At 42.4% G+C, this 12609-nt stretch overlaps 1 pseudogene; it reads left to right on the top strand.

Annotated features, from left to right (window-relative positions):
• Positions 1 to 468: 468 nt before the first annotated feature.
• Positions 469 to 10485, top strand: LOC118575054 (annotated as a pseudogene).
• The last annotated feature ends 2124 nt before the right edge of the window (positions 10486 to 12609 follow it).

Below are 12609 nucleotides of genomic sequence, written 5' to 3'. Positions count from 1 at the left end.
GATTTTGTCCTTGTGAAATGTCGACTATGGGCGTCTTCAGGCTGGATGCTCAACTACTGTGGTTAGGGGGACTAGCCAAAGATGCCCTTTCAAGAGCTCTTATGCAGTGGGTGTTCAGCAAAGGCCTGGCACTTTAGTTTGAGAGCTGCAGCAGCTCCCAGTTGCTTGAGATGATCTCAGTGAAGGAGGCTGGAGGCAGAAAACCTGAAAGGTGTGCAGCATTTTGTTTTCTACACTTTCTCTAACCAACCTCTCTGGTGTTTGGGTCAGAAGACCTTAACCTTTTGCTGCTGGGATAAAAACTGAATCTGATCCAGGGCAGGGTGTCAGTAATCCCTGTAAGGTAGTCCATGGGCATTGCCCCTCCCCTGACTTCTAAGCTGCAGTGCCTGCCCATCCACCCTATCCACTCCTTTCCCAGATTCCTCCCTCACCAAACCTGGTCTCCTCAGTCCTTGGAGAGACTCAATGAGCTGCCCGGGCAACAGTCTGTTCCTGAGGGAGAGCGGCCAGTACCTGAGTGGTGTGGGCTGTCTGCAGGGACTTCAAGACAGTTGGCAGCAGAGAGCACTGTGCAGGCACCTGCATCTGTGAACCATGACCCCAGAGCATTCTGTGCTTTTTGTGCAGAATCGCCTTCATCATACTCACAGTCAGCACTGTGATCATTGGTGATCTCTGCTTCTGGGAGGCAGGACTTCTATTAACCACCCCCACCCCTCTGGTGCTCTCATCTCACAAGTCCCCTAGCCCATCAGAGGACTCAGGTAGAGAGCACACATACATACACAAGCAAACACAGCTATTTGAACATGATGTGATGTCACATGTGTGGCTATGGGCATACACAAGTACACTGAACAGACATGCACTTTATGACTACATACAGAGAAGGATAAATATATCTTACATATGAATATATCTTACATATCTTAATTTAGAGGTGCAGTCACATAAACTGTGCTAATGTTCATAAAAATATGCAGCTATCCATCATACCCTTGGGAGATTGGTTCTGGCAAACACTACCCCATTTTATTTAAGGAATTTGATTGACTATTGATTTGGGAATCCACAAGCATTTTTTATCTGTGCATGTAAATAAAATGGGGTAGTGTTTGTATAGGGTCTGTGGCTACCTTGCTCTCTAGGTTACTTGTAACACCCAAAGCAATGTAACTGCTAGGTAAATAGGTGTTACACTGTATTATCTAGGGAATATTGATGAGAGAAAAAAATCTCCACATGTTCAACACACACAACTTAAATAATTATGAGTAGGTTGTATAAAATAATGGGTTCCTCATGACATCTTCATATCTATATACAATGTGCTTTGATCATATTCTTTTTCCTTCACCCCCTCTTACCTAGTCACCCTCTGCTGGTCTCTTTTCTCTCCACAAATAGCCCCCCTTCTGCTTTCAACAGATAATTTCCCCCTAAATATTTCCTGTGTACTTGATTAATTAGACAGTGTGGATACCAAGGATACCACGGCCAGCTGTGTTAGACTTTGTGAATACTTTCACACACTCATCTATGCATTTACATCTACATGCTTAGAAGCCCAATTACATATGTACTTCCATATTTGAAAGTGATAACATAGGGCTGGAGAGATGACTCAGTGGTTAAGAGCCCTGGCTATTCTTCCAGAGGTCCTGAGTTCAATTCCCACATAATGACTCACAACCATTTGTTATGAGGTCTGCTAACTTCTTCTGGCCTGCATGAGAACACTGTATGCATAATCTTAAAAAAAATAAAAAGAAAGTGGTAACACAGACACAAAAGCCACACTTACAGACACAACCAAGAAATGCATATGCATACCATTGTATATGAACCTATGTTCACATGTACACACACACCTATGCATACACAAATGCATGCAATGCACATATATATCCATGTGCACACAACTACATGCACATAATCATTTACACAAATGTTCATCATGCGCACACACAAACATATATACTCATGGTCACACAAATGTACACTTACTTACACACACACACACACACACACACACACATGCACTTACATATGCATGTATACATCTTCTTACACATGACCACTCACTCACAAATACCCACATCTGTATATTCACACACACACACACACACACACACACACACACACACACACATACCCTTGCACAAATGTACCCATGCACACACAAATCCACATAATACCCATGTACACAAATCCACCTCATAGAATAGTCACTGCTCACCCTACTATACTCTTAGAGATGGATAGACACTGCTTGGGGTCGAGATTCATAGTTCATTCCATGAGCCCTTCCTTTCCGGCTCTAGTGGTCAGCCTGGCATTCATCTTGTGCCCACACCAGCTTTTCTTTTCCTGGTGAGCTGCTCATGAGGATGCTGCAGATGTTGGTGCTCACCCTTATTGTCTCCAGCCTTGGCACAGGTGAGACTCCAAGACACTGTGCATCTCCAGTACCCATTCCAAGCCCACACTTGAGAAAAGAGCCAAGGCTTCCCCACCCACACTTTCCCAACTCAACAATTCAAGTTGTGCCCAGGTCTTGCTTCAGTCTTGCTGTCTCAGGATCCATGTAGCCCACTAACTTCCTTGTACTTGTTCTTGGAGGTAAAGTCCCATGCTGTTCTGGGGTATCCAGAGGGGAAAGAATGGCTGTGGAGGGTTAGAGGAGGCAGCTGGGGTAGATGATAGATGGAATGTGGGTGAACATGTAGGAGGTGATTGGGATGGAGGTGCCAGGATGGAGGGTAGAGGAAGGGAAGGAGCTGTGAATGGGTTATGTAGCACCTTTTCTTCTAGATAGTAATTGTTTTCCCTTCAGGGCCATCGGGTCTTCATTGCAATGGTGCAGTTCTGATGCTGGAGTAGAAGAGCATGTATAGGCAATATGTCAGCAAGTGGGCATTGATGTTGCCCTGGTTTCATTTATGTTGTTACAATAAAATACTTGACAAAAAAATCAACTTAGGGGAGAAAGGGTTTATTTTGGCTCACAGTTCAGGTTAGAGTCCACCATTCAGGGAAGTCAACATAGGAACTTGAAGCAGTTCATCATAAACCACCCACAACCAAAAGCAGAGAGAAAATAAATGGACACATGCTTGTTTGTATCAAGTTCCATCTCTACACTGTATACAGTATATGATCCCTTGCCTAGGGAATGGTGCTACACACAATGAATGACCTTCCTCCTTCAATCAATGTAATCTGGACAACTCCCCCAGTCACGCCACAGGTCCAGCTGATCTATAAAGTTCCCCATTGAGTCTCTCTTCCTAGTGGTACTAGATCATTTTGAGTTAACAATTGAAACTACTCATCAGAGTTGTGTTTCAATAAAACTTTACAAAAGCAAATAGTGCAGTAGATTTAGGCCAAAGGTGATGTTTAGCAACCCTTGGGTTTAGGGACAGAAATAATGATCAAGGCTGGTTTTATAGGTTGGGCTTCTTAGAAGCCAAACCTGACATGTAGATCTGATCACAAGAAACTCACCGAGGGAAAACCCCACCAGGAAGTGAGGGAAGAAGGACAGGATCAGGAAGGAAGCTAAGCAAAGGCATGTGTTCAGAAGAAGGCTGGTGTCTCAGTGTGCCCTCATTGGCGAGGGGCTCTGAAGTGTGAGCAACATCATGGAGGTGTCCCTCACCACCACCTAGGTCTTCATCTGAATCCCTGCACCAGCTAATAATTGACTGCTGCTGGGCTCTTGGGCCTTTCTGGAGGAGGGCCTATTTCAAACTCATAACAGTCAGGTGGTTGTATTGGCCTGGTAGGGGACATATAACGTACAGCATGAACAGTATCCAGGCAAAATGTAGAAAGGGGTGGGTTCAAGGGAGGTGGGAGTTGTGGTGGACCATGGAATGAAGACTTCTATGATTGTGATACTTATGGTACAGTATAGCAGAAGGGTTGAAAAGTTGACTTGGAGTAAATGGGAGGTAATGTGATTGGTGGAGTTATTTGGAGTAATTAAATGGAGTGGTATGTATTCATGTGTGTGTGCTTCCCCACAACATATCTATGATAATGAGCGAAGTGGATCTGAGTCAACTCCAGGGTGCTGGCCCAGTTAATCATTTCTTGAGCAATATTTTCATTTAAAAATGTGTTTTTAGCTTGAGAATCAAAAACTGAATCATCCCTTGGTTGAACCACTAGGGGATTGGTTTCAAGATCCCTATAGACACCAATGCCTGAAGGATGTTGAAGCCCTTTCTGTAAAATGATGTAGTGTTTGCAGATGACCTATGCCTCTCCTCTCATGTACTTCACTTCATCTCAAAGCGAAACAAAACTTTTATTTACTTTTATACATTTATTTTGTTATTATTATTTAATCATGTGTCTGTATGGGTATGTGCACACGAATGCATGTGCCCATGGAGGCCAGAAGCTGGCATCAGATACCCTGGAGCTGGGGTTACAAGTGGTTGTGAGCCACAGAATATTTGTGCTGCTGCTGGAATTTGGGTTCTTTCTAAGAGCAGTATGTGTTAACTACTAAGTAATCTTACCAGTTCCCTTTATTCACTTTAAAAACTATAATCAAATAATATATTCCCTGATAATATATTTATTCATAATAGCATAAAAGTGGCTGTGTAGATTACTCTTAGCCTATTAGAAGGTGAACCATGTTTTTTATGGATATCTTCAGTTAAGGGATGTGCAATGATTTTGAGCTGATGGTATGGAAAGGGTGGAACACAAGGAGGGAAAAGGGAGTGGGTGCTGTTGCAGACTGCATTATCTCTCTTCTAGGTATGGATCCCTGGACAACAAGGCAACAGGGCAGATGGGAATGCGGGCAGCTGTGTACTACATGGTGACCACAGTCATTGTGGTTTTCATCAGGATCCTAATGGACACCATCATCCGTCCTGGGAAAGACTTCAAGGAGGGGCTGCACCATGAGGGCTGAATGAGACTGTCCCAACAGCTGATGCTTTCATGGACCTGGTCAGGTGACATTCTCATTTTGTTGGGACTTCTGGATATGCATACAATGGTTCTCTTACTGTGAGTGACTACAGGGAAAGGTGGATCTAGTTTGGAAAAACAAGCAACTATTGGTTGCCATTTCTGCTCTGGATCCTTGCATATCCTTAAGAAAGCTAAGTCTAAGTATGATCTTTGAACTCTGAGGCTGGAGAGGACAGCGTTGTAGTATCCCAGGACCAAGTAAGTGGAGCTGCTGCTTCTAGCAGCCGATTCTCTTAGTCCAATAAGACTTTGCCTGTCAGAAGTAATGTCAAAGCTAGCCATATTATTCCCATGGTACTGACTTGGCATTGGAAGAGTTTAGGAACTCTTAGGGTGTTTTCTGCTGCTATTATCCAATAGCTGAAGTCCAATGAGATGGCTTAGTGGGTAAAGGTATTTGTTGCCAAGCCTGACCACCTGAGTTCCATCCTCTGGAGCCACCTGGTGGAAGGAGAGAACAGAATTCTGCAAGTTGTCCTCCCGACTCCATATACATGCTGTGGCATATGTGTACACACACACACACACACACACACACACACACACACACACACACCTGAATAAATAAAAGTTAGGGCCAGTGAAATGATTTAGTGGGTAAAGGTACTTGTCACCAGGCCTGACAACCTGACAGGATCCATGTGGTGGAATGAGGAAACCAACTCCTACAAGTTGTCTACCTTTTACCTGTATACCATGGCACTGCACCTCCCAATAAATGTATTAAAAATTAAATAAAAGTATACTTGAAATTGAGTTCATTGTAAAATGAAATCAAAACCATAGAACCAAAAGACTAACATTTATTTAACTCATGTTCAAGGGTCTAGGATGTCCAATGACTTGGTACCAGCATCTGGTGAGGACCTTCTAGCTGCATCTTAACATGGCAAAAAGCACATGACGGTTATTCAGAGCAAACATATCAAAAACAAAGCCACTTCCTATTACTCTGTGAACTTCTTTAGTCCAATGCTTCACCCTCACTTTTATGGCAATCAGATTCCAACATGACATTGGGAGGGGCCTAACTATCCTCAATCCATGGTAAGTTACATCTGCACCTCTGAGCAGCTCTATGGGTCTTGGGGATCTCCTCCACATTTGGTCACTGCATGTGGAAGCTAGAGACATTAACAGTGTTTACTTCTAGGGTCATTGCCGGGTTTATGTCAGATGATGTAGGGCAGGTACTCTGCTCAACTCTCAGCCCACACCATGCATTTCTATATTGCCTGCTGCTACTGTTGTCATGGCTATCAGTGCAGGGATGACCTTTGGCTCACTCCCAACATCTACCACCTTCTCTCCTCACATGATTTTGTGCAGAAATATGTTTCCACCTAACCTTGTGGAGGCCTGCTTCAAACAGGTTAGGAGGAAGCAAGTGGTTTAATCAAGGAGGAATGGAAGGTGGAGGGAGCTTGCTTTCCAAGAAGGGTGAGAAGAAGGGCCTGAGTGGGGGGACCTTGGGGAGGATTCTGGGAGAAAATGTGTACTGCCCATGGCTATGATGGTGATGCAAAGGGTTGCCAGGTTATGGGACTCATGGAGGCTAGGACACTGGGGTTAGGGTTCTGAGACTTCTGATCACAGATGTGCTAAAATCTGTCTGAGCATCAGCTTGGAGCTGATTGTAGAAAAGCAGCCACAGGCAACATGTGAAGAGGACTTACATTTTCCTATAAAACTGTATTTACAGAAGCAAGTAGTGGACTGGATTTGGCCAGCAGGGTGAGTATAGCAACCTCTTCATTGAAGGCTAGTCATAAAGATACCGACTATCTATCCATTTTTCCATGCTTGGTTTTTAACATCCTCAATATTTGGTTAACCCATTTCTTTTCCTTGGTGAAGAGGATGAAACCCAGGACTTATTTATATTATGCAAATGTCAGTTACTACTTTCTTTTATTATGATTATTATCATATTATTATTATTTTCTGTGTGTGTGTGTGTGTGTGTGTGTGTGTGTGTGTGTGTGTATGCATGTCAGGTGTGGGTATGGAGCTCACATGACCACTTTCAGGGGTTGGCTCTCTCCTCACACCATGGGTTCTGAAGATCTAACTCAGATCATCAGGCCTGTGCCCAGGGAACACTTTGACCTGCTCTGAGCTGTCTTGCTGGCACAGTTACTCATTTCTTTAGTCATATGTTTTATTAAGAAATTTAATATACAAATAAAATCACATTTCAGTACAAATAAAATATCATTATAATATATATTCAGATGTCCTTTGGTATGAGTTTTTTTTCACATCTTCAAAGTCTAATGTTACATTCAAAGTCTTTAAGAGACTAATTATACACTAAAAGTTTTACAGTTACAGGGTTGCTCTGTGTTTTGAATAGGCATTGCCATATTGTTTATATTCATAGGGTTTCTCTCCAGGATGTGTTTTTATATACTTGAAGATGACTAGGCTATGCAAAGGCTATACCACACTGTTTAAATTCATAGTGTTTCTTTCAATGATTTTTACTGAAATGTGATTTTATTTGTATATTAATAAAGTTGCCTTGGGGTCAGAGCAAGCCATAGCAGAAGCTGGGTGGTGGTGGTGCATGCCTTTAATACCAGCACTTGGGAGGCAGAGCTAGGCAGATCTCTGTGTGTTCAAGGATACAGCCAGCATGGCGACACACACCTTTAATCTCAATACCAACCAGAGAAGACCTGGAGGTCTGTACAGACAGGCAGTGATGAGGAGGTCATGTGGCTGGGTTTACAACCAATGAGAAGGCAGAAAAGAAAGTCTATATAAAAGACAGGACACAGGAAGTAGCTCTCTTGCTGAAAGGAAAGACAGAGCATCAGTGAAGGGTAACATTTTCAGCTCTCAGCTATTGCTCTGACCTCTTGGCTATTAACTTTGAAAAAAAAAGAAATTTAATATTGAGATACATTGTACTATCCCTTGGCATTAACAAAAGATTGTATACAAAATCTTCGCTGCTCAAGTCTCTTCTATCAATAGGTAGAATTTGCAGATGACTCTAGATCCCCTCTAGGTGATGCAGGACAGCTAACACACATAAATGATCCGCAGACAGCAGTTCCGCATTAGAACCATTTAGAGCAGTGGTTCCCAACATTCCTAGTGCAGTGGCTCTCTGTAATGCAGTTCCTCAAGTTGTGGTGACCCCCAACCATAACATTATTTTTGTTGGTACTTCATAACTGCAATTTTGCTACTGAGTGGTATATCAGTTCCTGAGACGATACAAAATACATGCTTTCTGACTGCCATGACCCACAGGTTGAGAACCGCTGGTTTAGATACTAATGACACATGAATGTCTGTATGTGTTCACTACACAAATGGTTTTCTCCAGCATTTTCAATCTATGGTTGCTTGTGTCTATGGACACGTAGCAGGAATATTAACAGGTCTTATTAGTAAAAACAAACTCAGACCAGTTATTGGGGTGAATGCTGGAAGATCAGAGAAGCAGAACAAGCCACAGCTACCTCACCTCACCAGTTCTTCAGCTGATCCTCTTTGTTCAGCCTGGAAGCCTCTGAGTCCTCATTCAGAATGGATCTCAGCTGAACTGTTGCTTGAAAGCCTAAAAGCTTAACCAGCCAAATGCTTCTAGTTTCTGGTCTTCATGCCTTATATATCTTTCCTTTCTACCATCACTCCCTGGGATTAAATGCTCGCTTTCTGGGATTAAAGGTGTGAGTCACCATGCTTGGCTGTATCCTTGAAAAGATAGATTTTTGACTCTGGAATACTAGGATTAAAGGCGTGTGCTACCACTGCCTATTCTCTATGATTAATATTGTGGCTGTTCTGTCTCTTTCCCCAGATAAGTTTATTAGGGTGCACAATATTTCAGGGAACACAATACCACCACAGACACAGAATTCATACATGTTGAGGAGTTGTGTGTGAAACTTTTGCTGGGGAGATAAAAACACAGGTCTGTCACCCCATGACAGACCAAAGTCATGATTGCACCAATCTGTTGAACAAATGAGTTCTTGGCAAGCTTTTTAATTGGAGTGTAGCTGAGGGGTTTCTTATAGGAGCAGGCATGACTCAAAAGCAGTTAGTTGCATCACCAGAAAAGTCCATGCTATCATGGGTTGCAACTATTGAAAGCTGTATTCCTGGAGGAGATCTCTGTGCAATTTGCAAGCAGCTTACCAGGTCTGGGAATCTCCTCTTGGCAGCTTGGCAGGTCAGAGTCTCCTCTACTAGCCACTATCTAATGATTTTATAAAGACAGAGAAGGGACTTTGTAAATCTTGTAAGCTTCAGATTTCTTAAATGGGAAGGTTGTTTAATTCCTGAATTTCATGAATCTTCCAGCTCCTTACTGTAGTGAATCTTTCAATTTAGAGAAAGCTGCTGTACAACACGGTGATATGCTATATGTCTTTATGAGGTACTGAAATATGTACCTACATATATATCATATAAATATGATATAGAAAATATATATGAAACATGCATATATATTTATATTTGATTCATTATATGTGAAACATGAATATATTTCATATATAAATATCAAATATATATATAGTGAAATGGCCGAATCATTCCAACTAAACAAGCACACACACACACACACACACACACACACACACACACACACACACACACAAACAAATCAGTTTTGCTGCATTTGGTTATTGGATTGTTGTTTTACTGCATTTTATTTCCTTTGTGTGTGGGGTTATGTATAGATGGGTACATGCCATGGAGCACATGTGTGGAGCAGAGGACAAGTTGCAGAGTCAGCTCTCCACTTCTACCATGTGGGGCCTGGGATCAGACTTAGTTGATCGGCCTTGGCTGAAAGCCCCTTCACTCGCTGAGCCATCTCGTCTGCCACAGATTTGGACTTTTGGGGTAGCTCATGTTGTATTTCTTTGAGTTATTTAATTCACTTCCTTGGTTACATATCCAACCATGGGCTTCCTGGTTTTAAGAGAAATCCGTGTGTGTGTGTGTGTGTGTGTGTGTGTGTGTGTGTGTGTGTGCAAATGCCAAGTATGGAACACATGGCCTCACACGCCTAGCTCCTGGTTTTTGTTTTTGTTTTTTTAGGGATATTTACAAGGGAGTTAACCACCATACTGAATCTGATCTCAAATTCTCCGCATTTCAGTTTAAGATGCAATACTGCACCCTAGTGGTAACTAGGATGATTGTAAGGACAGAGAATGGGTCAGAGTTGGGGGCCTCCATGTATCCCCTCATCCCCAGTGAAGAATGAAACCAGCATCCTGGAAAATGTCACCCAGACCTTGGGCACCCTGCGGGAGGTGATAAGCTTTGAGGAGACTGTGCCTGTGCCTGGTTCAACCAGTGGCATCAATGCCTTGGACCTTGTGGTCTTCTCTGTGGCCTTCGCACTGGTCATTGGTGGCATGAAGCACAAAGGCCATGTCCTGAGGGACTTCTTTTGACAGCCACAGTGAGGCTATTATAAGGATGGTGGGCATCCTCATCTGGTGAGGAGTGGGTGGGTGCCTGTGCCTGGGTGGGCAGTGGTGGTGGGGCCTGGGGGTGAAGTTGACCAGGCTGATGGGACTGTTGGAGACATCTGGCCAATCATTCATCTGTGTGTTAGTTAATTTAATCATTAACTCATCGGTTCATTCATATCTTCCTGTAGTGATTTAGTCAGCGGTTCATAACCACATTAATCTCTTTTCTCACTCACTCGTTTGTGCATTCACTCTGTGATTCATTCATTCATTCATTCATCGATGCTCATTCTCCCACACATTGGATCACCCACTTTCCCCCCATTTTTATGTAATAAAATGTATTCTTAGATAATTTCATACATGTATATAAAGTATTTTGATATACCCATATTCCCATTCTCCCTCAACTTCTCTCAGACTCTCATGTTCCCTTCTAACTTTATATCCTCATAGGCATGTGTTTGTAGATAGCTTCCATTGATGACCATTAGAACTGTCTGTATGAACATGGATGAGGGCACAGCCACTGATTTGGGCAACCTTCAAGATGCCACATCTATGAAGAAATTTGACTCTCCATTCCCCAGCAGCCATTAACTGCCAAAGAGTTTCTCAGCTAGGAGTGGGGCTTGTGAGTCTCTCCTCCCTTCATGTTGGAATATTGACTGGCTTGATCCTGTGTCAATTTGTGCAGACAACTCCAGTTGCTATGAGCTCATTGCACCAGATTTGAAACAGGTCTTCCTGTGTAGCCCAGGACTGTCTGGACCCTGCCAGCCTTTTGTATCAGCCTCCTGATTAGTGGGATTACAGGCATGCACCACCACATTTCTGCATCTGATAATTCACTCATCAACCCACTAATTCACTTACTCACTCTTTTCTGCAACAATTCAGTACAGTGACTCACTCATTCATTCATTTCCTCATCTATTTCTTTTACTCACTCATTCATTCTCATTTTTTTCTAGCATTGTCCCACTTATCTTCTTTTAATCTCTTTTTCCATTTATCAGTTAACTCATTTCATCATGTATGTATTCACTGATAAATCTGTTCATTAGTTAAATTAATTCACATTATTACTGTATTACATCTATCTGTCTGCCTGTCTGTCTATCTATCTATCTATCTATCTATCTATCGTGTCTGAGAATATGCATATGGATATGCATAACAAAGCATGCATGTGGAGATAGAGGATAAAGTTGTGAGAGTTAGTTCTCTTTTGCTACCATGTGAATTTCAGGATCCAACTCAGGCCATCAGGCTTGGCAGAATGTGTCTTTCCCAGGGGAGCCATCTTTCTGGCCCCCATAATTATTTTTAAGCACTAGGGTTGAACCAAGGCCTTACATGTACTAGATAATCAATCACTCTACCACTGAGCTATACCTTCAGTTTCCTAAATAACAATATTTTTTTTCGTGGTGCTCAGGATTGAACCCAGGGATTTGAGTAAGGTAGGAAATTACTGTGACACTGAGCTGTAGTATTAACCCCATTAGTTAAGACATTGACTGCATTTGTTTATTTACTCACACAAACCAGTACACTTGGGTTCACCTCCAAACCTGTTGATTTATGTATGCATTTGCCCTTCTCTCATTTCCTCCCTCAGATATTCCATTTATCTCTTCACTTTCATACTTCCTCATTCCCTCTTTTATTTTCCTTTCTACATTTGGGTATGATGTGATGTGCATGTGAAGGTATGTTATTTTTGCATGAGTTGGGGTGAGTATGTGTATGGTGGCCCAAGGAGGTATTGGGAATCAGTTTCCAAAGCACTTATACCTCAGCAACCATTATAAATGAAAATATTTAATTAGGGCTGGTTTTCCAAAACTCTTATTCATTAAGAAAAGGTCTCTCAATCAAACCTGGAGCTCAAGGAAATGGCTCATCTTTCTAGACAAATTGCTCTGTGGGATCCCCTGACTTCACCTTCTGAGGCTGGAAATACAGGCTTGCTGCAATGCCTACCAACCATTACATAGGTTTTGGAGGGTCCAAACTCTGGTCCTCATGCTTACATGATAAATGTTTTATCCACTGAGCCATCTTCCCAGACCTGTGTCCCCCTTTCCCATTAATTTTTTTTCAAAATTCATTCACTCTTTCACTAGCTCTTTCATCTAGCAGACAG

Source organism: Onychomys torridus, unplaced genomic scaffold (genome assembly GCF_903995425.1).
Source record: "Onychomys torridus unplaced genomic scaffold, mOncTor1.1, whole genome shotgun sequence".
Classification (NCBI taxonomy): Eukaryota; Metazoa; Chordata; class Mammalia; order Rodentia; family Cricetidae; genus Onychomys; species Onychomys torridus.
Note: the sequence above shows the minus strand (reverse complement) of the source record. Positions and strands in the feature narration are given on the sequence as shown.